Here is a 22,261-nt window from a genome sequence, read left to right as displayed (position 1 = left end):
TAAGCTAAGTGACAAAAGTGGGCGACACAAACACTTGGCCCATCTAGGAGTGGCACTGCAGTATCAGACAGGATGGCACTTTTAAAAACTAGGCCCCAAACAGCACATGATGCAAAGGAATATAGAGGTGCACTGAGGTTGCTGGATGACTAAGCTAAGCAACACAAGTGGGCGACACAAACACCTAGCCCATCTAGGAGTGGCACTGCAGTGTCAGACAGGATGGCACTTTTAAAAACTAGGCCCCAAACAGCACAGCATGCAAAGAAAAAAAGAGGTGCACCGAGGTTGCTGGATGACTAAGCTAAGCAACACAAGTGTGTGGAACAAACACCTGGCCCATCTAGGAGTGTCACTGCAGTGTCAGACAGGATGGCACTTTTAAAAAGTAGGCCCCAAACAGCACATCATGCAAAGAAAAAAAGAGGTGCAACGAGGTTGCTGGATGACTAAGCAAAGCGACACAAGTGGGCGGCACAAACACCTGGCCCAACTAGGAGTGGCACTGCAGTGTCAGACAGGATGGCACTTTTAAAAACTAGGCCCCAAACAGCACACGATGCAAAGGAATATAGAGGTGCACCGAGGTTGTTGGATGACTAAGCTAAACGAAAGAAGTGGGCGGTACAAACACCTGGCCCATCTAGGAGTGGCACTGGAGTGTCAGACAGGATGGTACTTTTAAAAACAAGGCCCCAAACAGCACAGCATGCAAAGAAAAAAAGAGGTGCACCGAGGTTGCTGGATGACTAAGCTAAGTGACACAAGTGGGCGGTACAAACACCTGGCCCATCTAGGAGTGGCACTGCAGGGTCAGACAGGATGGCACTTTTAAAAACTAGGCCCCAAAAAGCACGTGATGCAAAGAAAAAAAGAGGTGCAACAAGGTTGATGGATGACTAAGCTAAGCAACACAAGTGTGTGGAACAAACACCTGACCCATCTAGGAGTGGCACTGCAGGGTCAGACAGGATGGCACTTTTAAAAACTAGACTCCAAACAGCACATCATGCAAAGAAAAAAAGAGGTGCACCGAGGTTGTTGGATGACTAAGCTAAGCAACACAAGTATGCGGCACAAACACCTGGCCCATCTAGGAGTGGCACTGCAGTTGCAGATAGGATGGCACTTTTAAAAACTTGGCCCCAAAAAGCACATCATGCAAAGAAGAAAAGAGTTGCACCGAGGTTGTTGGATGACTAAGCTAAGCCACACAAGTGGGAAGCTCAAACACCTGGCCCATCTACGGGTGGCACTGCAGTGTCAGACAGGATGATCTTTTAAAAACTAGGCCCAAACAGCACACGATGCAAAGGAATATAGAGGTGCACCGAGGTTGCTGGATGACTAAGCTAAGCGACACAAGTGGGCGGTACAAACACCTGGCCCATCTAGGAGTGGCACTGCAGTTGCAGATAGGATGGCACTTTTAAAAACTTGGCCCCAAACAGCACATCATGCAAAAAAGAAAACAGGTGCACTGAGGTTTTTGGATGACTAAGCTAAGCCACACAAGTGGGCGGCTCAAACACCTGGCCCATCTAGGAGTGGCACTGCAGTGGCAGACAGGATGGCACTTTTAAAAACTAGGCCACAAACAGCACATGATGCAAAGATAAAAAGAGGTGCACCGAGGTTGCTGGATGATTAAGCTAAGCGACACAAGTGGGCAGCACAAACATCTGGCCTATCTAGGAGTGGCACTGCAGTGGCAGACAGGATGGCACTTTTAAAAACTAGGCCACAAACAGCACATGATGCAAAGATAAAAAGAGGTGGACCGAGGTTGCTGGATGATTAAGCTAAGCGACACAAGTGGGCAGCACAAACATCTGGCCTATCTAGGAGTGGCACTGCAGTGGCAGACAGGATGGCACTTTTAAAAACTAGGCCACAAACATGCACATGATGCAAAGATAAAAAGAGGTGCACCGAGGTTGCTGGTTGATTAAGCTAAGCAACACAAGTGTGCAGCACAAACACCTGGCCCATATAGGAGTGACACTGCAGTGTCAGACAGGATGAACTTTTAAAAACTATGCCCCAAACAGCACATCATACAAAGAAAAAAAGAGGTGCACCAAGGTTGCTGGATAATTAAGCTAAGCGACACAAGTGGGCGACACAAACACCTGGCCCATTTAGGAGTGGCACTGCAGTGTCAGACAGGATGGCACTTTTAAAAACTAGGCCCCAAACAGCACACGATGCAAAGGAATATAGAGGTGCACTGAGGCTGCTGGATGACTAAGCTAAGTAACACAAGTGGGCGGCACAAACACCTGGCCCAACTAGGAGTGGCACTGTAGTGTCAGACATGATGGCACTTTTAAAACTATACCCCAAACAGCATGCCACTAACAGCACATCATGCAAAGAAAAAAGAGGTGCACCAAAGTTGTTGGATGACTTATATGACAGTACCCCATGACTTATACGGCAGTACCACTGGACTTATACGGCTGCACCACTGGACTGGACTTATACGGCAGTACCCTTGGACTTATATGGCTGCACCACTGGACTGGACTTAAGTGGCAGTACCGCTGGATTTATACAGCAGTACCCCTGGTCTTATATGGCAGTATCACTGGACTTATATGGCTACACCACTGGACTGGACTTATACGGCAGTACCCCTGGACTTCTATGGCAGTACCACTGGACTTCTATGGCAGTACCACTGGACTTCTATGGCAGTACCCCTGGATTTATACGGCAGAACCACTGGACTGGACTTATACGGCAGTACCGCTGGACTTATACGGCTGTACCACTGGACTGGACTAATATGGAAGTACCCCAGTACTTATATGGCAGTACCTCTGGACTTATATGGCAGCACCACTGGACTGGACTTATATGGCAGTACCCCTGGACTTATATGGCAGTATCACTGGACTTCTACGGCAGTACCCCTGGACTTATATGGCTGCACCACTGGATTGGACTTATATGGCAGTACCTCTGGACTTATATGGCAGCACAACTGGACTGGACTACTATGGCAGTACCCCTGGACTTATACGGCAGTATCACTGGACTTCTACGGCAGTACCCCTGGATTTGTACGGCTGCACCATTGGACTGGACTTATACGGCAGTACCCCTGGACTTATATGGCTGCACCACCGGACTAGACTTAAGTGGCAGTACCACTGGATTTATACAGAAGTACCCCTGGTCTTATATGGCAGTATCACTGGACTTATATGGCTACACCACTGGACTGGACTTATATGGCAGTACCCCTGGACTTCTATGGCAGTACCACTTGACTTCTACAGAAGTATCACTGGACTTCTACGGCAGTACCCCTGGACTTCTATGGCAGTACCACTTGACTTCTACAGAAGTATCACTGGACTTCTACGGCAGTACCCCTGGATTTATACGGCAGAACCACTGGACTGGACTTATACGGCAGCACCACTGGACTTATACGGCTGCACCACTGGACTGGACTTATATGGAAGTACCCCTGGACTTATACGGCAGTACCTCTGGACTTATACGGCAGCACCACTGGACTGGACTTATTCAGCAGTACCCCTGGACTTATACAGCAGTATCACTGGACTTCTACGGCAGTACCCCTGGACTTATACGGCTGCACCACTTGACTGGACTTATACAGCAGTACCCCAGGACTTATATGGCAGTACCACTGGACTTATATGGCAGTACCACTGGACTGGGATTATACAGCAGTACGCCTGGACTTATACAGCAGTACCACTGGACTTATACGGTAGTACCACTGGACTGGACTTATACGGCAGTACCACTGGGCTTATACAGCAGTACCCCTGGACTTATACGGCTGCACCACTGAACTAGATGTATACGGCAATACCCCTGGACTTATACAGCAGCACCACTGGACTTATGGCAGCACAAGACACCACCACTGGACTTATGGCAGCACAGGACACTCCACTGCACTGATGCAGCACAACACTGCACCACTGGACTGGACATATAAAGCAGCACTACAGGACTTATAGCAGCACTGGACACCACCACTGGACTTATGGCAGCACCACTGGACTGGAGTTATACAGCAGCTCCACTGGACTTATGGTAGCACGGGACACCACCACTGGACTTATGGCAGCACAGGATACCACCACTGGACTGATGCAGCACAACACAGCACCACTGGACTGGACATATACAGCAGCACCACTGGACTTATGGCAGCACCAGACTTCACCACTGGACTGATGCAGCACAAGACAGCAGGTCGCCATCCCACGTGCCACACCATTTTTCTGCACAGACACTGAGGAGACACGTCCTATCGCTACACTCTCCAGGACTGGAGTGAAAATGGTGGCGATTCATGGCTCATTATAAGGAATCCAAAACCCGTGGGATGATGACATTTTGCCTCATTCTGGTTTCCGAGTCTGGCAGGAAGTCCCGAGCCAATCTCGGATCCGTCCCTGAGAACCGAACCTGCTCATCCCTAGTAATTAGATAGAAAAGTTTTCGAAGGTTATGGGGGTGGTTCTGGAATTTGATAAGCTTACCTGAAAAGGTGAATTTTCAGGGAACTCTTGAAGGTTTTGGCACAAAGGGCCTAATTCAGACGTGATCACAGCAGCAAATTTGTTGACTAATGGGCAAAACATGTGCACTGCAGGTTTGGCAGATATAACGTTAGAAGAGAGGGTTAGATGTGGGTGGATTATATTGTTTCTGTGCAAGGTAAATACTGTCTGCTTTATTTTTACACTGCAATTTAGATTTCAGTTTGAATACACCCTACCCAAATCTAACTCTCTCTGCACATATTATATCTGCCCCCCCCCCCCCCCCCCTCCTGCAGTGCACATGGTTTTTCCCATTAGCTAACAAATTTGCTGCTGCGATCAGGTCTGAATTAGGACTAAAGTTGTACTTGCCTGGAAAAAAAAGATGCACATCACAAACAGACACTCATGCGCAATAAAAAAAAGCACAATATATGCCTCAAAAATGCCTCGACTTGTATTTACGTCCTGAATGGGGGGGACCTTTGTCAACAAACATGCTGATCACTTTAATAATCTTTGTTTATTTTATGCCCAGGAGCCACAGATGGAATTGGCAAAGCTTATTCAAAGGAGCTGGCGAACCACGGTGTAAACATCATCTTAGTCAGCCGTAATATAGAGAAACTCCAGAAAGTATCTGAGGTCTGAGGCCATCACTGGAAACTATGGGGTGAAAACTCGTTTCATAGTGGCTGATTTCAACCAGGGCCGTGAGGTATATCCTGCCATTAAGGAGGGTCTTAGAAATGTGGATGTGGGGATTCTAGTGAACAATGCCGGAGTTTGCTATGAGTATCCACAAATTTTTCATGAGGTTCCAGAAGACAAAATGTGGGAGATCGTCAATGTTAACATTGCTGCAGCCGTAATGATGGTTCATATAGTGCTTCCCGGCATGGTAGAGAGGAAGAGAGGAGCCATCATCAATGTATCATCTGGAACATGCTGCAAGCCTGTGCCTCGCCTGACCACATATGCAACCTCAAAGGTAATTATGTGTTCTGATGGAACCACAGCATACATTTTCTGTACCAGTCTCTTTGCAAATTAGCATAATAATGTATAAATAATCCCATGTTCACTGTAGCTCTACTCAACATCCAGGGGCAGATATAGGGTTGAGGGCACCCCTAGGCACAACAGTAACAGCTGCTTTGCCCCTCACCACCACCTAATTATATTATTTTTATAGATTGGAAAGCCCTCATTTGATGATAGGCACATTAATAGAATTTTTAAAAAGCCACTAAATATGATTTTTTTCACATTTTTAATTATACAGATGTAATATAAAAAGTGATTGCACACCAAAAAGCGCTCATAGGTTAAAACATGCTTAATTAGAAAGACATACAATAATGTAATTGTGAATAATCACCATAAAAAGTCAAATGATTAAGGATTTCTTGAACCTAATGATCTCTCAGTCTCCTTGTTATCTTGCATATAATCATACTTGCAGACAAACAATGGTAGTTGCGCGGTCATTCCTGGAGATAATTATATATCAGGTGCTAGAAAGGGGGAGGGGTCACAGACAAACAACAGACAGAAAAGGAGGGGTGGTTGCAAATCCCCACCCCTAAATTTCCCCCAGCACACTAAAAATTGCCTGTAACCATACCTGAACCTATCTGGTAATAGAAATTCAGAGAATTAGTCACACATGTTTGCAAGGAAAGGCATGCTGTTCCTTGTAGTGTCAATGGGAGATCCTGGGGATGGCACCCGGGCTAGTTAGCTCTCTGTCTGGATGTGTTTTAGTAATAGCCTTTATCATGAGTCCTACTGTGACAAATTACATGGCCCTATGTGGGCACTGCTATTATGTAGTGTTAGTACTGCTGATATCAGAGAAGCCGTGAAGTGGCTCAGCAGCTTAAACATGCGTTTGCAAACACGTGTGACTAATTCTCTGAATTTCTATTACCAGATAGGTTCAGGTATGGTTATAGGTAATTTTTAGTGTGCTGGGGAAAATTTAGGGGTGGGGATTTGCAACCCCCCTCCCCCTCCTTTTATGTCTGTTGTATGTCTGTGACCCCTCCCCCTTTCTAGCACCTGATATATAATTATCTCCAGCAATGACCAAGCAACTACCATTGGTTGTCTGCTTGTGTGTGAGAGGCATTGAATGGGAGGAGTATTTGGAAGGCATGCTGTTCCTTGTAGTGCCAATGGGAGATCCTGGGGGTGACTCCCGGGTAAGTTAGCTCTCTGTCTGGATGTGTTTTAGTAATAGCCTTTATCATGAGGCCTACTGTGACAAATTACATGGCCCTATGTGGACGCTGCTATTATGTAGTGTTAGGACTGCTGAGAAGCCATGAAGTGGCTAAGCAGCTTAAACATGTGTTTGCAAACATGTGTGACTAATTCTGAATTTCTATTACCAGATAGGTTCAGGTATGGTTACAGGTAATATTCAGTGTGCTGGGTGAAATTTAGGGGTGGGGATTTGCAACCCCCCCTTTTCTGTTTGTTATATAATCATACTTGCCTACATTCAGGCTGCTCCCTCTGGGAGGGAGCAGCCTGGTCACATAGGAGGGGCATGTAGGAGGTGGTATGGGGGTGTAGAGGTGCCGGTATGGGGCGTGGTGACGTGATCACATCATCATAGCCCTGCCCCCTGCTTTACAATGCCCACATTACTGGCATTGTAAAGTAGGGGGAAGGGCTACGGTGACGCGAGTCACGTCATCGCCCCACCACTTCTGTGTGACGTGTGTTGTAAGTGCAATATGTAAATTAAAACTGTGTTTTTAAAAGAACTACTACACTATTGCCTTCTTTCCTTGTATACCTACCTAACCTGTACTCTGGAAAGGGTACTGTGGGAAGTGTGGCTATCTTGTTGCAGATTTAATGCAAGATAACAAGGAGACTGAGAGATCATTTGGTTCAAGAAATCCTTAATCATACTAGGTCAACAGGTGAAAAGTACGACATGAGTTTTTTTACTTTTTTTGGTGTCGTTTTCTCATAAAGTGACGGGGAACCCAAATTAGTGCACCATGTCTCCTCGCATGGCTCGCTTCGCTCGTCATGCTTCGCTCGGCACAGGTTACCGTTCCAGTCATAGTCCACGGGGATCGTCAAGTATGGAAAAATCCCAAAAATTGAAAAAAATTTGAAAAACTCATGTCGACTTTTTTACCTGTCGACCTAGCACATGTCGACCTAATGCACATGTCGACCTAATTGTCATGGCGACCTTCAGTGGTCGGCCTAATGACTATCGACCTAAGTTGAGTCAACCTAACAACCGTATCCCAGTGGCACATGGGCCCCTGAGTCCAGAGTCAGCAGTTGCAGCTTTGCACAAATCACGGAGAAAATGGAGACTTGCTCAGTAGACTATGGCACAGCCATGCCCCATAAACTAGAGAGGAGGGAGCCCACAAGGAGAGATTGTACTCCTACTCTGATTAATTAAAAATGCTATGATTTCACTCATAAATCAGACATCTTGCTCTCACTGAACAAGTAAAATATAATTTCAATATGTTTTCCCTCAAAGAAGAATATTGATTTTTGTTTTCATGTTTACATAATGCAGTGCACCAGTGTTCCCAGCATGCATCAATTAGCTGGTATGCTCAGCTCCTTCCATCAGGGTATGCTTAATGCTAAACTGTCATTTTCACATGCAACATTCACTTGTGCCATGAAAAATCACAACACATTCATTTTGAAGCGGCATATGATGACACAAGACATCATTTTCACTGCAAGCCCACAGCTTTGCATTTTCAGAAATTATTATTATTACTCCTGTAAAGCAGGGTCCAGGTCTATGTTCAGGTTGATAACACCTGCCATGTGGTGAAGGGGATGGAAATAATTCAATATAACAGTTTTGAGGTCATACGGTGGAGGCAGACAGATTTCTTGGTTGTATAACGACAGTTTGTTGCACATGGATCAATATGGGGTGGATTGGGAAATGAGTAGAGATGTTTTGAAGGGACCACAAACATTGGTAAACATAAACTGTACCTCAAGGTGTGATTACTTTGGAAAACAGAAAGAAAGACCTAATTGGTGCAAGGGTAGATGCTACCAGAAATCACTGAACAGCCTGATCATTAGCACAGCCACTCATTCCCTGTGGGTTCATGACATCTGGAAGCTGTGAGGGACATGAAAAATGAGAGGGTTAATTCCAGTGCTAGAGCCTGTGACTTGTGGTCATGCAGTCTAGCTGATGAAGGCATAGTCATATAGGCTTTTGTACTTTGGGAGGAGCTGTCCGTCTGTCAAAGGGCGCCAGACCCAGACAAGGACCCAGCTTCTGAGACTCCATGACTCCTCGCACAGTGCTCCAGTCACTTTTGTGCATCAAAGAAAAAACATGGCTGATCTTCTGCTGTTAGCTCCCCCTGCTCTTCACGAGAGCCAGCGCCAGAGCTTCTGCAGAGAGCACAGTCCAATATCTATAAATCAAGTCATCAAGCTTAAAAATGTCACAAGTAAATCCCTGGAATCAGAGAGTGTCCCTCCCAGAACCAGAGTGGATTGCATTCACCCCAGGCATTGACTCCAATGTTTGGAGTTCTTCTTTTACAGAAGTTGCACAAGGAGTATGCCTACAGAATGACAACAGTACTGCAAGCAAATATTCTGGAATTTAGCTAGAAATAACACTAGTATTCTACAGCAGAAAGGGATGTTTGACTTCTATGCATAAAACTACTTTTTAGGGATGGGACAATGAATACTTGCCCCCAGGCTAGAATTGGCCAGCCAGCCCCAGAGTTTGTGATGCCAGCAGTCCAAATACCGACGCCAGAATCCCGACACTGCTCAGAATGTCAACGCTGGCATCCAAACATGGATCACAATCCCGACAGCAGAGAAGTAAGACACACGGAGGGGGAGGTTAGGTTTAGGCTGCGGGGGAGGGTTAGGCTGTGGGGGAGGATTAGGCTTATGCTGCAGGGAGAGGGATTTAGGGTTTGGCACCCCCAGGAAGGGTTAAGGTTAGGCTGCGAGGGAAGGAGGGTTAGGTTTAGGCTGCAAGTATGGGTGGTTAGGGTTAGGCACCACCACAGAGGGTTAGGGTTAGGCTTTGGGGAGGTGGGGTTTGGGTCAGGCTGTGGAAAAATAGGGATAAGGTTAGGGGGTTTGGGGATCAGGTATAAAATACTTGGGATCCTGAGCATCAGGATGCCGCTGTCTGTATTATGACTACCGGCATCCCAAACGCCGAGATCCCAATACCATCTCCCTGGTAGGTACTTACGGAAAAACAACTGTAAACTTACATTAGTACAGATTCTGCTTATATTGTATGCATTCTATTAACCGAGTAAGGATTCTATATTGCGTAAATGACTCTTATGTTTACATGGTGTTAATGATCAGATTGCTCATTTAACCGATGTAATTGCTGGGGGTTTGCCATGCATTATCACTTAAAATAAGTATTCATTTAAACATTTTATGTTTTATTTTTAAATCTAAGAGAGCTCAAAATACTGTATGTATTTGGGTAATTCAACACTGCAAATAAATACAAATGGGGTCAGGTGGGCATAGGACAGTGCCCATCATTTCTGTGCCATTTGTTCCAGTGGGGGATGGTCCAGGCACTCTACATTTTTAAAGTGATAGTCACTGTGCTTGGTTCCTCCAGCTGTGGAAGGCACCAGGAGCATGAGCTTCAATTGCTCCACCCCTGCATATACTCAGACATCACTCTGCACCTGTTTCTAAATCAATTGTAAATGCTTATCTATAAGTCCTGCAATTTTCCCGGTGATCTGAGCCTTTTTTGTCAGTAGCAGGCCCTCATAGGCAGGAGGCGGAGCATACTATTAGGAGCCTGCCTCATATTATGGGGGAGATCCCATTACTCCATTACACTGTCATCAGCCCCTATGAATTCCTGCACTTCTCCCTGGGCACAAGCTGCTTATAGCGATTGAATATATGTGCTGAGCCCAACTGCCTCTGTCAGTTATGATGTTAGAGTTGTGTCTATCAGTGTTGGTGTTACACTTGTGTCTATAAGTGATGGTGTTACACTTGTGTTTATCAGTAATGGTGTTACACTTGTGTCTATCCCATAATAGTATTACACGTGTTTCTATCAGTAATGGTGTTACACTTGTGTCTATCAGAGATGGTGTTACACTTGTGCCAACCTATAATTTTATTACACTTGTAATTAGCCAGAGATACCCTGTAACATGCACAATATTATAATTTCTTCAAACTAATTTGCAGTCAGTGGCTGTGTATATACAGTACATTACGATGGAAATGAAGGGCCCCTATGCTGGCACCCACAAGAACCCACACCCCAACATGACAACAGTCACAGCAGGTGAGAGTGGGATGGCAGTGCAGCTGTAATATCAGGAGTCATCTACCTGTAATATGTTTTTAATTGGCTGCATTGGTGAAAATTGACTAATTTTCTACCTAATTAAATGTTCCTGTTTTCCCTTGTGCACATGCACCCATTTAAAACACTTAATTTAGCTAACACATAACATCAGTATTCTCACCAGCAGAAAGAGATGTTTGTCTTTTGAATTCTATGCATGAATCTACTTTTGAGGGATGAACAATGAGTATCTGCCCCAGGCTAGAATTGCCCAGCACCCATAAACTACAATTAAATGAATTAAAATCCGAGTGAAAACTATCTCTGAGATACACAGTATAGGAGTACTAGAAAACTGTTAATGTTCATGGTTACCTGTTTGGAAATGTGTAATGACAATGGAAAAGTTCTGATTTTTTTGTCTGCTGTTCTTTGCAGGCTTTCTTGGATCATTTCAGCCAGACTCTGCATTATGAATACTCTTCTAAGGGAATTTTTGTGCAGAGCCTAATTCCATTTTTTGTGGTCACAAAAATGACAAAGTTGAGCAAATTTCTTCAGAGGAGTTCTGTGCTTGTTCCTCTTGCTAAAGATTACGCACGTCAAGCAGTGAGAACCATAGGGGTATCCCGGAGGACAGCAGGGCACTGGTCTCACTCTATCCAGGTAACTGTATGCTCCAGGAGAAACAGAATGTGATGTGTAGAAAACATTCCACCTGAGTTAGTTTTGAGACAATGACATTGTTTACTTTAGACCTAGGGTAACCCATCTAAAAGTATAGTCATAGAAATCTATAGCAAGAGTAGGATGAGATATAGCAATGACATGCAGCAGGACTGTAATCTGCACAAAGATTTATTTTACATCCTATTAGGATCTGATCTTGTACCAACAAAATAGAAAAATTATAATTCCTTAAATTTCAATTTATCTAAACACAAAATCAAAATGTGAGTTTTTTTAAAATAATTGAGTGATTTTTGAATCAATAAAATAGATCAATATTTCCCGATGCTAGATTGCATAAATTGTAATAGTACAGTATGTGAGTAGTGTAAACTTCATCTATTCTCCCAAGCAATGTTCTTTACTTTACCCCATCTTTACTTTTACAGATGACCTACTGTATATATGGAATGGAAACAGGAAACCACAATAATGTTGTATTTTAAACAAAATTGGTTATTTTTATTGGGTATTGCATTTATTTGGTACTTTTAGGTAAATAGACCAATCACAATTTGCCACTGCGATGAGGAGATGTTAATCAGGATGAACCCCAATGGTAATTCACTTACATGATGTCTGATTTACAGTAAGTACGCCCAACAAAGATTACTTGACTTCTGCACCAAAATTAATTATATAATATTGTTACAGGTGGGTTAAGTTCAAGGAGACCCAGATGGGTGGATTCCCAGAATAGCACTTCAACAAAGTACTACATATAGAGTAAATGGCAGATGCACTATGCAATCATTACTATAAATTGAAATATCTATTACAATTAAATATCATAAGAGGTAGTTTGCATATATTTGGGCAAAAAAAAAAAATAGGCCTTCCCGCAGCATCCAGGTCACCTCTGTCGGGCAAGTCCCTAACACTCTGGGGTTCACATCTGGGGCACATTGCGCCCCCAAACCAGCCCAGTCAAAAACCCTCCCAAGGCATCACACTAGTGAAAGGTAGCAGTGAAGTGTTACAGAATATCAGGTATGTAAAAGTAGATATTCAGTGTAGAGAGTGTTATAAAAATAAAGCGTATGTGGAAAATAAATGGATAAAAAAACCACACAAAGATAGTGATATAAAATGTGAGTCCCTGGAGTGTCCCAGACAGAACAGCTCAGAGGGCCCCACACCACTTAATTCCCACCCACACAAGATGTAGAAGCTAAGTAACTACACACACTAACTGTAATTCAGATTTCACAAAGTGTATTATCATTGGGGTGTGTCACAATGCACATGTTCTCATTACTGTGGCAGAGCTTGAACATTTTGTGTAATTTCTTCTAGCTATCTATCTAAAAGTACCCAATTTTGTTTGTAATATTACACTATTGTGGTTACCTTTTTCTGTTCCATTCAATATATCTGCACCAATCGTTTAATAGAGTTCTTATTTGTATTTCATTTATAATGCAACACTCACTGCAGAGGTGGGCTGGGCTGGGGGGCAGGATGTCATATGACACCCGAGCCACGTCATTAGTGTCCTGAGATGACTCCTCTACAAGAAGTGCCCTGGTGGTCCAGTGGTTTACGCAACTGCAGCCATAGCCACACTTCAACTGTCACTGTCTAGCCAGCTGTGGACACGTGATCCTACTACAGCCTTTGTCCTATAGGGCTACAGGAGCCCTGTAGGTCAAAAGGCAGTGATGATACAGCTGTGAGTGTGCTCATTGTTGGGATGCCGGTGTCAGTCATGTGACCACCAGTATTAAATACTGAATCCAATACAAACTGCAATAGTAATAATGCAGCATTAGTCAGATGCTATTAAAAGATCCATTATCCCATGCCCTTGTTTACAATCCTTTTTCACAAAACCTAAACTGTTGCAGATTATCGGAAAGTGGGTGTATGCTTGCTGGGAAGCAAGCATGATTGTGTGGAAATTGGTTAATTATAGTGCAGTGATGTATCATAGATGCGTGCAGGAGCCGATATGGCGGTGCTGCTATATGACTTCTCCGCTCTGCCGCATTATGGAATTCTCCACCCCTGCCTTCTCCAGGACATAGAGCACTTTCCGGGGCAGCCCAGGTCAGTAGTATATGTCTCAAAACAAGGAGTGGAGGAGGAAGTCAGTGACCTGTGGCGAGGGAAGTCCCGGAATGCACACCCATGTCAGCTCCTGCATGTGTCTATGTCTATAAGGGGTTCAGTAGGTCCCACATCGTACACATTGCCTCAGGACTGACCAGTTAGTCAAGTATGGCTGCCCATGCAATGTTCCCCTTCCCTATACTTGTCTGGCAATGGCAGCTTTCTGGTGACATATTCGGAAAGATGGCACTATCGTTCTTTCTTTCTTAACTATGTTTAATATATTAGTGACAAGTCCACACTGTAGATAGCAACCGTGTCACCAAGGACCCCCCTCAGACATCACCCTATCCCTGTCACCCACTGGCTCTCCCTGTCACCCACTGCCTTTCTGAATTCTACTATCTCTTCCCGTCACCCACTTCCTCAACCTCTGTATCTCCCCTACATCACTATCTCCCCACCACTCTCTCTCCTGTTTTCCTGTCCCTCTCCAAGACTTTACCTTCTACTCTTCATTCTCTGATACTACCTGTCATGCACCTGCCTATCCCCATCACGCCTTCCTGTCACTAACTGCCTCTCCATTTCCCACTATCTCTCACCTTCATCTTTCTCTCCTGTCACCCCATCATCCTCTATGTCACCCACTGACTCCCCTTGGTGTCACCACCCACTGACTCCTCCTGTCACCAATTCCCTGGCGTCACCCACTGACTCCTCCTGGCACTCATTCCCTGGCGTCACCTAATGCCTATCCCTGTCATCAGAAAAGCAATCTGAGATTGAGGTGATGAGCTGAGCAGTGCTGTATGTGGGAAGTAGGGCCAGAAGGTGCGAGAGAGGATTGTCACTCAGAAGCTGGGAGTGGGTGAAGACTGAGGAGGCAAAGATTAGCATGAGCTGGGGAGTGGGTCAGGAGGCTGGCATAATCAGAGGAAGCATGATGAAAATGAGGTCATAGCTTATGGATAGGGCATTTCATTGAGGCCATGCACCTTATTTTGAGGCAACACCCACTTTTCCAAGCACACAAAAGAACATTCCCCTTCTTGTCCTTTCATAGTGTTCCCCCTGTCATTTTGGTATAAATCTGCCCCTGTCTGCCAACCTGAAGAATAAAGACGAAGAAAAGAAAAGAACATTGCTTTGGGAGAACAGCTGAACTTTACAGTACTCACAGTACTTTGGCCATTTATTCATTCTAAGATTATGGAAAAGGTTGATCAAATTTTGTTGTTGTGTTTCTGAATTGTTATTTGAAGTGTTGATGACATTTTTTGAATGGTCTACAAGGCAGCTTGTTTGAGTACTACAAAATATGTATTTCTTTTGTTTCTCTGCTTTCATTTTGAATCAAGTTCACATAATCTTAAGTGATTTTTTACAATAATTAATTGTAATATTGGTTGGTGTGGTAGATTATCAAAAAAAATAATAATATAAAACATGTAGGTGAAATAAGTTTAACATTATATTAACAATGTAAGATATAATGGCTCACTGGCAATTACTTTTACCTACAGCTCACATACGTATGTAAGATATAATGGCTCACTGGCAGTTACTTTCACCTACAGCTCACATACAATCAGGTTTGGTATATTTTGCCTACAGTAACCATGTTGACATATTCATCATATCGACACTGCTGAAATGTTAACATTGTCACAATATTGACAATTTATAATTTATTCCTAATGTTAACCCTAATCACCAAACCTACCCCTAATTCTTTTAGTAGCCTATTTACCTTAATTATCCATAGGGAAGGTGCGGGATGCAACTACACACGCCATCTGCAGATGGAGAAGATTCACACTGTCAAGCTCCAAAAAGTTAATATTTCTGGAGTTTGATGAATCTGCTTTCCATTGTATGGGTAGAGTAGGTCAGATTGGGAGTGAAAGGAAAGCAGGAGATGCCCATGATATCTCCTGCATTACCTTTACAATGAATAGCCCTAACACTTTATTTATACAAAAGTGAGTGAAAAAACACACATACAATAATACAGTTCATATAAAGTTTATTTGACAAAGATCATCCAAGGGTAGGTCCTCTATTATTGATCATAGAGCTATAGCCCAATATAAAGTGTGTGTATGTATATATATATATATATATATATATATATATATATGTCCCCAAGCTCCGGCACTCACTGGAAATTATAAGTTGCTGTGCCCGGGGCCCTCCTCACCTTCAGCCCATAGGCTATGTGTAACATAAGCTCCAATGGCGGCCCTCGGGTTTAAAATAAATGAAGACTCGAACAAGCTGTAGTCCAAGTCTTCAGTTATTTTGAACCCGAGTGCCGCCATTGGAGCTTTTTTATATATACATATATATATGCAAAATGGGGGTAGGACTCTGCGCCGTCTGTGTCAGTGATATCCAAACAAGGTATAAAATTCATGTGTACCAGACCGAAGGTGAATTCAAGCCTATAGTGCGTTCCTTTCCTTCTATTGCTCCATTCTCCGTCTTTCTCAGGCACTCGGTATGTAGACCATAAGGAAGGCAAGAAATCAACAATGGTGCAATATCGCCGATACCATGTATACAAACGTGCTTGTAAGAAATAAGTTTTCATAACGGAAAGAAAGGGGGAGAGGGAATGGGAATTATCTACTTCTGCACAAGTTTTATTCCTTATTATATCCCCAATTGTTCATGTTGTCATTGAATAGAATCTAGAAGATGGAGGTGCTGCCCAAGACAATGGTACTAGAATACGAAAAAACAAAAGAACAAGATTGTCTTTTACATTGGCGCACTTAGGGGTATATTCAATTAGCAGCGCTAATGGACTTTTCACGTGAAAAGTCCCGTTTTCACGCGAAAAACCGGACTTTTCCCGCGAAACGCAATTACAGCCTATTCAATTTTACGGGAAAATTTATCGGTGATAATTTTTTCACTAATTTCACTTCACCTACTCTGAAGCAGGTGAAAAGTTGGGAAAAGTCACTATTTTAAGGTAAAAATGTTTGGATATGGGCCCTCATTCCGAGTTGTTCGCTCGCAAGCTGCTTTTAGCAGCTTTGCACACACTAAGCCGCCGCCTACTGGGAGTGAATCTTAGCTTATCAAAATTGCGAATGAAAGATTAGCAAAATTGCGAATAGACACTTCTTAGCAGTTTCTGAGTAGCTCCACACTTACTCGGCAACTGCGATCAGTTCAGTCAGTTTCGTTCCTGGTTTGACGTCACAAACACACCCAGCGTTCGGCCAGACACTCCTCCGCTTCTCCAGCCACTCCCGCGTTTTCCCCAGAAACGGTAGCGTTTTTTCGCACACACCCATAAAACGGCCAGTTTCCGCCCAGAAACACCCACTTCCTGTCAATCACATTACGATCACCAGAACGAAGAAAAAACCTCGTAATGCCGTGAGTAAAATACCTAACTGCATAGCAAATTTACTTAGCGCAGTCGCACTGCGGACATTGCGCATGCGCATTAGCGACTAATCGCTCCGTTGCGACAAAAAAATAACGAGCGAACAACTCGGAATGACCACCATGGTACAGAACTCCTGGGACACCCCCCTTAATGACTAATTAGGCACATTGAAGTTTTTAATTATTTTTAATTGGCCAATAATGACGTCATTTTTGGGGTGAAAAAGTACAAAGTGATGGAAATTGGGGTTCAAGGTATGGGACAGGTATATTGGGGTTCTTTATGAGTGGGACAGGTGTTTTTAGGCTTGCAGATGGGAGTAATCCAGGGGTGGGCAATTATTTCAGCTGGGGGGCCGCTTAACACTTCCAGTGCATATTCGAGGGCCACACACAAGGGCGGGGACTAATATGAATGACAAATATTTGTAGGAGTAAGTCCTGGGCTGCGCAGAGACTGCACAAAGTAGAATTTTGCAGCTCTGCGTACACATAAGATCGTACACTTGCACGGGTGAATTTACACTCCTCCTGGGGGCGGCGACTACCCGAACGCAGGACAGCAAAATTTGCAGCACAGTGATCAGGTCTGAATCAGCCCCTTAGTCAGCAGTTGCTGCAAAATGAGACCCGTTATAGGGCCCAATTCAGACCCGGTCGCTGCTGTGTATTTTCGCACAGCGGGTGATCGGGTCTGAACTGCGCATGCATTGCAGTGCGCAGGCACATCGGTCCGCCGCGCTGGGGAGCGTCAGGCAGTGATGGGATGGTGCGAACAAAGCGATCGCACAGGCGATCGCAAGGTGATTGACAGGAAGAGGCCGTTTGTAGGTGGCAACTGACCGGTTTAGAGGAGTGCACGGAAAATGCAGGAGGGACCAGGCGTTTGGAGGGAGGGTTTCTGACGTCAGCTCCGACCCCGATCATCGCACTGGAAGAGTAAGTCCTGGGCTGTGCAGAGACTGCACAAACTTCTGTTTCTGCAGCTCTCCTGCACATGCGATCGCTCCCCTGCACAGCGATTACCCCCTCCCCCTGTAGGCGGCGACTACCTGATCGTAGCAGTGCAAAAATCACACCCTAGCGATCAGGTCTGAATTAGGCCCATAGTTATATATATATATATATAACTATAAAAACACAGTATTTTATATATATATATATATATATATATATATATATATATATATCTATAACTATAAAGACACACACACCACAATATACATTACACCGCATACGTAGTTTTTTACAGGCAAAATACAAATGTCTAAAAAACACATCCAGTAATAAAAAAATAAAAATAAAAAACTGCTGAAAACAAACAAACAAACAAACAAACAAACAAACAGCATCCTGTGTAATGCTGTTATCAATCATATTCACAGCTGGTTACTAGCTCCCCCCACCCGCTTCCCTGAACCCACATAGCAGTCTCAAACCTCCCCTCTCCCTTAAACCCATATAGCAGTCTCTACCCCCCCTTCCCCCACCCCTGAACCCATATAGCAGTCACTACCCCCCTTCACCCCCTCCCCTGAACCTATACAGCAGTCTCCCCCTGAATCCATATAGCAGTCACTACCCCCCTTCACCCCCTCCCCTGAACCTATACAGCAGTCTCTACCCCCCTTCCCCTGAACCTATACAGCAGTCTCTACCCCCCTCCTCTCCTTCCTCCTCCTCCTCCCCCCCCCCCCCCCAACCCATATAGCAGCTTTACCTTTGATGCATGTTTTTCACAGTGGCAGATCTGCTGCCCAGATTATCCACCGCCTTCTGCCAGAACCGCTGCCCTGCGCAGAGCCGCTGCTGCTGCCCGCTGCCCTCTGCACGCTCCTGCCGTGGCTCCGCCCCCTATGCCGCCCAGCGCCTGATGTCACAGAGGAAATCCCGGTCAGCAGACCGGGTATTTCCTCAGCGGCGCCGCATCTCGGAGCTTCGTAGCGCAATGACAAGCGGCTCAGCCGGGCCGCTTGTCATTGCACAGTGGTATGGGACAGCGGGACAGGCAGAATCGGTTCGCGGGCCGCATCCGGCCCGTGGGCCGCATGTTGCCCACCCCTAGAGTAATCGGTCTGTTTCCACTTTTTTTTAAAGTACCTTAAAATGACCCAAATATATACTTATACCCATTTTCATGTACCCCAAATGTAATGAGAGCATTTATTTTGCTAAAAAAAACTTGCTTTCTATCATTTTTTTGCATTTTTTTTAAAAATGCATATAACAGCCATTTCACACAATTTAAGTCCCCAAAAACTCTCTAATGTGATCTCTAACACACTTCTCTTCTGTTTTCCTATGTTAGTTTAGCATTTTTTGGGGTACAGGCTGATTTCCCCATTTTCACCTGCACTTTTCACTGCAAGAATTTTCACGTGAAACCCCTTTGGAATTAAATTGGTAGAAAAATGGAGCGTTTTCGCGGCAATTTTCGCCCGATTGCCGCGAAAAATTTTCGGGGCGAAAAATTGCCGCGAATTTGCGGATAATTGAATACCCTAGTTAGAGAGAAAAAAGTATGATTTCAATATGATTGTTTGAATTTAAAACTTAACTTTTATTCGTTATTTTCCTAAAATATCCTGTCTTATGAAATATAAACATATATGTAAAAAATATAATTGAATAAAGTTAATTACAATATCACATGGGCTCACTGTATTCTTATTCCATTTATGTTAGATAAATAAATATTGTGACTGTATAAATATCAAGGCTTCACATTAAATTTTATTCAGGGGGGCAATGTTTGTATGCTGAATTTACTCTGGATGCATATATAAATCCCACTACAACTATAATATGGGAGACTTATAGAGAGATGGATTTCATATTGGTATTCTCAATACACATCATGGTTTATACACTGAAAAAGATGTTAAACAAAAATATCTGAATTTTTGTATTCTGTTGCACCCAATAAATGGGTTCTTATTAACTTACTGAAAAACATGAAGGGAAGAGACAAAGAAAAAAACAAAGAAAAAAAACACATCCACACACCACATCTATTGTGTAAACTAATAATATATCTGACATCTGTTGATAAGGGTATTCAATTTCTATGGCTGGTATAAATTGCATATGAGTCTCTCAGAGATATATCCTCTCATATGCGTTCCAAGATACGATCTTGCACCTTATCTTGTACACAGACTAATTCCAATTAAACCCACTAATAATAATATACAGTACCCTAGTGAGTAATGACTGGTAATTCAGGTTGTTGCTTATCACAATTGAAAAAGGGTCTGTATCATGTTCCTATAGGTGGGTATTGTTTTACAGATCTCCAAAAAAGGTTTACTGACAGTGGGTTGGAAAATAGGATTTTGGTACTTACCAGGTAAATCCTTTTCTTTGAATCCATAGGGGGCACTTGAGTACTCTTGGGGATATGGACGGCTTCCGCAGGAACAGGGCACTGAATAAATTAAAATTTTGAACTACTCCCCTCCATGTCCCAGAGTACCTCAGTGTTTTTTACTGAGCCGAACAGGAGCTATAGAGAGGTTGACAATGGAGAATTACATATAACATAACGGACAACAATAAAGTTGACACATAACGTTACTGACAACTATACAGTTGACACCATAACCGATAGAACTTGATCATTTGAACCAGTCGGTGAGAGTGTGTTAACATAAGATCCCCTGAACTTACCACAAGCCAGGTAAAACTGCTCTGGGTGGGCGTCCAGTGCCCCCTATGGATTCAAAGAAAAGGATTTACCTGGTAAGTACCAAAATCCTATTTTCTTTTTCATCCACTAGGGGTCACTGGAGTATTCTTGGGACGTACCAAAGTTTCCCCCGTGGGCGGGAGAGCTGTTTGGCACCTGTAATACTAGGCGGCCAAAGCTATATGCTGATGCCGCAAACGTATAAAACTTTTAAAAGCGCACAAACATGTGCACTGAAGACCATGTAGCCGCACGGCAAAAGCTGTGTCGTAGAAGCTCCATGACCAGCTGCCCATGACGTTCCCACAGAACGTGTGGAATGAGCTGTTACTGATGCAGGCGGCTGTAACCTAGCATGAAGGTAAGCCTAACGTATGGTCAGTTTTATTCATCTGGATAAGGTCTACTTAGAAGCTGGCCAACCCAACTTGGAAGCATCACAGAGAACAAACAACGTATCCGTCTTACGAACTGTAGACGTTCGGGATACATAAACGCGTAGTGCGCGTACCACATCCACAGTTCCAGAATCTCCTGTTAACACAGGAACTACTATTGGTTGATTGATGTGAAAAGATGACACTACTTTTGGTAAGAAAAACGGAATTCATCCGAAGTTCCGCTCTGTCATCATGAAACACCAAATACGGTGGCTTGCATGACAAGGCACCCAAATCTGAAACACGCCTTGCCGAAGCTAAGGCTAGAAGAAAAATTGTTTTCCAAGTGAGAAACTTAATATCCACTTGTTGTAAGGGTTCAAAATATGAAGATTGTAAGAAATCTAAAACCAGATTCAAGTCCCATGGCGCTGTAGGCGGAATGAATGGAGGCTGTACTCTGAGGACACCTTGCAGAAAGGTGTGTACAGACGGCAATAGAGCCAGTCGTCTTTGAAAGTAAAATTGACAAAGCAGATACCTGCACCTTTAGTGTAGATAAATGCAGTCCTCCATCTAACCCCGTCTGTAGAAATAACAAAAGACGGGATAACTTGAAAGATGATGTCGGAAACTTCCGAGCTTCACACCAACCTATATAGGCACGCCAAATTCTGTAATAATTAGCTGCCGTAACTGGCTTCCTAGCTCGTAACATGGTTGGTATAACCGATTCTGGAATGCCCTCTCTTCTTAAGAGGGCGATCTCAACAGCCACCCTGTCAAACGCAGCCGCGCTAACTCGGGGTAAAGGAACAGACCCTGTTGTAACAGGTCCGGCCATAGTGGGAGCGGCCAAGGATTGTCTGCGAGTAGTCCACTGAGATCCGAGAAATCCAAGCTCTCCGAGGCCCATGAGGCGCCACTAGTATGACTGTGGTGGACTCTCTTTTGATCCGTTTTAGCAACAGAGGGAGCAGCGGAATGGTGGAAACAGATACACGAGGCTGTACGGCCACGCGATTGCGAGAGCATCCACTGCCTTTGGATCTCTCATTCTGGACACATACTGGGCGTTTGGTGATTGTGGCGGGATGCCATCAGGTCCTCTTGAGGGTAACCCCAT

At 44.1% G+C, this 22,261-nt stretch overlaps 1 pseudogene; it reads left to right on the top strand.

Moving 5' to 3' along the window:
- LOC134968734 (inactive hydroxysteroid dehydrogenase-like protein 1) overlaps nucleotides 1-22,261 on the top strand; it is a 62,694-nt pseudogene that overhangs the window by 24,697 nt on the left and 15,736 nt on the right.

The sequence above is a fragment of the Pseudophryne corroboree genome, chromosome 11 (genome assembly GCF_028390025.1).
Source record: "Pseudophryne corroboree isolate aPseCor3 chromosome 11, aPseCor3.hap2, whole genome shotgun sequence".
Taxonomy (NCBI): domain Eukaryota; kingdom Metazoa; phylum Chordata; class Amphibia; order Anura; family Myobatrachidae; genus Pseudophryne; species Pseudophryne corroboree.
Note: the sequence above shows the minus strand (reverse complement) of the source record. Positions and strands in the feature narration are given on the sequence as shown.